Source organism: Ostrea edulis, chromosome 2 (genome assembly GCF_947568905.1).
Source record: "Ostrea edulis chromosome 2, xbOstEdul1.1, whole genome shotgun sequence".
Taxonomy (NCBI): domain Eukaryota; kingdom Metazoa; phylum Mollusca; class Bivalvia; order Ostreida; family Ostreidae; genus Ostrea; species Ostrea edulis.
The window spans coordinates 43,741,129-43,747,358 of record NC_079165.1 but is presented as its reverse complement, the minus strand read 5'-3'; positions in this window follow the sequence as shown (position 1 = coordinate 43,747,358).

The following is a 6,230-nucleotide window of genomic DNA, read 5'->3' as shown; positions in this document are numbered from 1 at the left end:
AATAAAATTCGCCTCCCCTTTGATGTAGGCTTTCAGCTTGACTGATACAAAGTTTTAAAAGTTGGAAGGGGGGGGGGGGGTGAGTAAGCACAAAGTACATATCCGAGGTTGATTAAATACCATGTGTAATTAGTTTTGGTCCATAAATTTCAGAACGGAGGATTGCAGTCTCAGAGGTCTGGGGAAACAAACTAAACGAGGGTGGGGTCGCCGGCGTTGGATCCACCTTTGGGCATAATACATGTTTCAGTATTTTTTGCTCTAAAGACAAATCTATGTATACATGTGGATATTGTGAATTTGTATGTAGTATATCAAACAGTGGATTCTGAGTATGTCCTCCCTTCTCTTTGTAATTTCTGCTTCCCTTGTTCATAAGCCTTTTGATTTTACAAACTGCTCACATCCTCCTGATATTATTGCATAAAACATTTCCGTTTTCCGTCCCGTTTTCTATTCCCCGTCGTAGCAACATCCTAAATATATGGAGTTATCTTTTAGGGCTGTGCGGTGCACCGAAAATTTCGGTGCACCGCGATTCATACCATTCGATTCGATGCACCGATTACAAATTCCGGATTTCGGTTCGGTTCGGTTTAGATTTTACTTACACCAAAACAACAAATATGGCGTCCGAGTGATGTTGAAAACATGTGGTTTTTTATACAACGGAGATTTAAATCACTACTGTGTTAAGAGTTAGCATTTTCACCACTCAGATACCAACAGAATATGGTCCGTAAGATCATTGCAGTTTATCTTTACATGGCATATAGCATTTATGTCAGTGGTGGAGAGAAATCAACATCGTAGGTAATGACACAGATTTGACAGTTAACATGAGAGAAGTAAATCAATAAAGGAGAGATTTTCAAAGACTCTCAATTGATAGAATTGTTGAATTTTTGCATATCAATGAAAACAATATCATATACATTTTAGATTCACTATAGATTTGTTTAATAATCCAAAACTTATGCAGCACATTAATATAACAAATTTTGATAGACTGTCAGTGTTTTCTTTTTTCTATCAAAGTTATAAAATGCCATTATGAATAGATATGATGTTTACAAATGACAACATATAGTTATATAACTTGAATTAAATCAAATCAAATATGCTACTCATTAAAATTGTTAATTTTTGTGGTGTCATTAGATAAATTGGACCTAACATGAACCGAATCGAAAATAACCGAACCGTGCTGTTCTGAATCGAAACCGAACCGAATCGAGCTAACCCTGAATCGTCCCAGCCCTATTATCTTTAGACTCGCTACATATCAATAATAATTTTTAATAATACATGTATATATATCTTACCGAATTGCATTCTTATAATATGGTATATACTATTTAATGTTTTTCCATTATTGAAAGCACTCGTACCTTAGCAGTTAGAGATAAAATAAGGGGTTAAGAGTTCTTCCTGCTTTCAACTTTCTCAGCCACCAGCTTCTTCAAATAATGTATCTATACCCAAAGGCGGATACAACGCCAGCGACCCCACCCCTCGTTTAGTGTGTTTCCCCAGACCTCTGAAATTGTAACCCTCCGTTCTGAAATTTATGGATCCGAAACTAATTGCACATGGTATTTAATCAACTTCGGATATGTACTTTGTGCTTACTCACCCCCCTTCCAACGTTTAAAACTTTGTATCAGTCAAGCCAAAAGCCTACATCAAAGGGGGGTAGAATTTCATTTATATTTGGTAACTTTCACAGGGGCCCAAGATACCATTTTTAATCATTATAATTAAAAGAGTTTGGTTATACAACCTGTTTCGTTTCGTTTCGGTGGGTTTCGTTTCGTTTCGGTAGATTTCGTTTCGCACTTTACAGGTACCCCAATAATTCCACCACATTGATGCGCTCATCAATTCAGTTTACGAGAACAATAATTGATTTGATGCGAGCACCCAACAAATATCTTCAATCTAATATGGTGTTCCATTCTCGTTGAGTTGGTAAGATAGCTACATTATTGTGGGTCACATCATTCAACTATTAAGGTACCTCGGTAATGGTCCTAAGACTGGTTATATCAGGTCTTATCAAAAGATCAAAATTTAAACAGTCATGTTTGTACATTGATTTAGGCTTATAGTTCTTTACAAGACAATTTTGTAAAAAAAAAAACAACCTTGTATATTGACTTGACAAATTGTACTCTTGTGTTTCATGAGAAGAAGCATTTTCATTTCATATTCACACGTTAAATTTCAAGCGAGTCATAGTTTGGACCATCGTCGCTAGCCACTGGTACTGAGTCCGGTAATACCTACCCTACCTCGCACCGTAGCTGCATGATCAGCGAAACCCCCATCTTCGCAAGCCAAGGGTTTTCGGTCCGCTTCGCTCCCAACAATTTCAATTTCATTTATTTAGTGCCTATTTTCATTTTGGGATTTTCATACCTAAACGGTAAGCAATACAAAATTAACAGTGATAGAGAGTTAGTTTGATATTCAACTAACTGATTTGAAGCGAACAGCAGTGTCACCTAAGTGTACATTAATTGTTAGGAGCGGTCGAAGCTGAAAGTAAATTTCCAGACATGAATTATGAAGGACTGCTCCGAGATTCGGCGAAGGCGTTAGTCCAAATATTCAGCCGATATTACCCTGTTTACATAAGCAAGTAAAGTTGATAATTATTTATATCAAATGAAATTCGCATTAACAGCAGTGTTACGTTTGTAAATTCTGTGTTAATAAACTTAATCATATTCTCAAACTTGATGAGGAAATTCGGGGTAAAGTTGATGTGTTGAATTCTGAAAGACTAGAGTTGATCGGACAATTATCTAAAGAGAGCGGTGTGGTTACACATACCATAGGGTTACTTTATTACACCGGTGAAGTCAACAGAGAAGCGTCCATTAGTTGCAACAGCTAAAAAGTGTCCAGTTTGTTCTCAATCAACATCCCTCGGATTATTCCGCTACGAGCACGCACTGACCTCCGATTAATTTTCTTTCCACTAAAAAAAAAAAAATCATGGAAGTTCAATATTCATGAAGTCAAGAAGGAATTTTTTTCCACCATACAGCCACGGCATTTGACATAGTGTAAACGGAGACAACAGGCGACGATGAGTTTGAACAAACTTTGATTAATTCTGAATTAGCTTCATAATCTATACAGAAGCTTGTGCTTTCATCATCTGAACTAAAATGATACCTCTTTCGCAGAAACTTGTCGATGGATTAGTTACAGCTTTCTTTAGTATCTGTAATACATACAATGTATCTGTTGATTTCAAAACGTGGAATGACCCTTGAACTGTATTTTCATATAAATATTACCAAACTTTAAAACTGTGTGTATATAACGTATTTTGGGAATATAATCTGATTTACCAATCACTTTGCAGCATATCACATTTCGACCCTAAAATCTGCGGGACTCGGGGGAAGAGTTCTACTTCATTTCATAAATGTTATTCTTTCGATGCAAAATAATTACTAGTATTTTATTGCCTTTTTATAAAGACATCTCCCGTGGGGATCCGGGTTAGAATAGGTCCTCAGTACCCCCAGTTATTATAAGATTATTCTCAGTATCTCTTCTATCCTGTCCATGTACATCAGTATGATATATTATGTTTTGTTATCATTTCATTGTATAAGTTGTTGTATATACTTTATACCTATGAACTGTATTGTTCTTGGTCAATAAACAATACAATACCCCTTGCTTGTCGTAAGAGGCGACTAGTCGGGGAGGTCCTTTGGATGAAACTCCAAAATCCGATGTCCCGTGTCAAACCAGGTGCTCAAAGGCCGTTAGCGCCGAGCATATGCTTAAATTTTGCAGCCCTTCACCGGCAATGGTGACGTCTCCAGTGAAAAAGTCTCGACAGGGACGTTAAACAAGATACAATCAATCAATACAATTATTAAGATATCAAAATTGAAGTAAAATGAATAGTACATTGTATATGGATATTTAATGTACGGGTCGTGTAATGGCCTAAATTTAAACAAATTTTAATATGGTCAGTTTAATGTGTACCACCAGCTGATATTAACAGAAATCGCGTTTTCATAATTTCGATTGTAGTCTTCGTGTACTTATAATTATACTATGCGCCCACCAAAGCGTTAAAGGGAATTCTAAACGCACCTCCATCACAGAAGAGCTGATATACATGTATCGGAAATTGTGAATTACTTTTACCAACTGATAATAATCACTGAGTGTATCTCCAGTCAAAGTTTCAAATACTGTCTTTTAAGGAGACATAAATATGGTCTCTTTTCCAATACTGCTCCAACTTCCAAGCGTCAAAGTGTGATTTATTGTCCTGGCAAGAGCTCACGTATCCTGATAAGTCGCACGCTCTCGGCAAATATAGATTTTATTTGTTTAAAAGTAACCGTTGTCTCAAAGACAACTGATCTTCTTGTATTACAAATAGACCAATCTACCTGCTGATGCTTTTTTTTTTATATCCTTTGTTGCCTGAAGAAATATTCAAGGATCCCCCCCCCCCCCCCCCCACGATTTTCTTCTCGATTGATTTTCCGCCAGTTCCACGCTTATTATGCACCCTTGATCCCCCCCGTCTCACCTCCCCCGTCTTCACACAATGGTACTTAACATTTCTAATCTTCCTGACGGCTGTTTCCCTAACCTATCGTATGACTTGCACGTCTACGTCGAGGCGTTTCACGAAACCTGTTGTAGTCGTAGCACTTACGATTGCGATTTACGTCTGACTTACTACTCTTCTCGCTGCGGAGGTAGTTTCTGCGGAAAGAAATGTTCAGTCATTATTTCCATATGATTTTGAATATATCCTTAACGTCTGCAGTAATCCATGTTGTCAATGAAAATAATGAAAATTGTGAGCAGGATCTATAATATAAAAGATCTACATGTGGGTATGAACTGCGACACTTCACGCTGGCATACTTTTCATGAAGCACCAGCGCACTTCATGAAGTACTCGTGTGCTGGCATGAAGCTTCGCAGCTCATACCTCATGCATATTTCTTATACACTGTAATATGTCAAATTTTCTAATTCCTGATCCCGTCTCTTCTGTTGTTCTGGGGTCAAATTTGGGGTGTGTTCCAGGTTTCACCATCTATGTACAACCATAGTACCTTCCGGTGAAAATTAGTAATTCGTAACAGTTTACCATCTCTTTACTTTTACGGACAGAGCAAAGTGTGGTTAGAATTGGTATGTGACGTATGCATGCAACCCTCTTTGTGAAACACTGGTTCTTCAATAAACAGTTCATTTTACAATTTCATTTAAATATTCATCAGGGATGCATTGATTCTAACGCATGTATCCAGTATCCCCTCTGTTGTCAATGATTAACGTATAGATTTTGCAAATACATATTTACATTCACGATCGATATAAGGAGCATATTTTTATTGTATCTACCTTTAGACTGAACATGTTGCAACCGTCTGTGAGAACGGGAACAAATGATCTAGATGTTACTAAGTCCGTTCCTTGTTATGGGGCAAAACAGGCTGCAAATGATAATTACTAGGCAATGGTTATCAGTGTCCACTTGAACCTAAATGTTACTGTAGATAAAATGGTGAAAAATGGAACTCGTCTAATGTTTAATCAAATAGTCGAATATACTGATATTTTATTGGAACATCGGTGATATGTATAAAAAAAAAAAAAAAATATCCGAATGTTCATTGACATCCCGAGCTAAGATATGTCTTGTTGAAGTAAGTACTTATTCACTGCATAAGTATTATTGTAATGAAAAATACTGAAAACAACCGAATGGAGGATTCCTATCCCTGTAGAAATGCAGAACCATACTTGATTTATTATTTACACTAACATTAATCTATTTCATGTATAAGACATTGTTTGTAAACATTATCTAATTATTTACGAATAAATATTGTTTAAACTAACATTAATCATTGCGCGGCTCAAGAAAATTGTAAATGTTTTTCGGAAACCCTGCATGCCATACACACATGCACCGTTTAGTGTTTGTCACAATCACATATACGTACATATCCAACCTATGATTTTTTGTCAAACAGAAGGGACATAAAAAAGCACATGACATAATGGAAATGCACATGGTATAATGATGAATGCACATTACATAATGGGAGAAGCACATCACATATTGATAAATGCACATGAAATAATGATAAATGCACATGACATAATGATTAGTGCACATGATATAATGAGAGAAGCACGTGGCATAATGATGTATACAC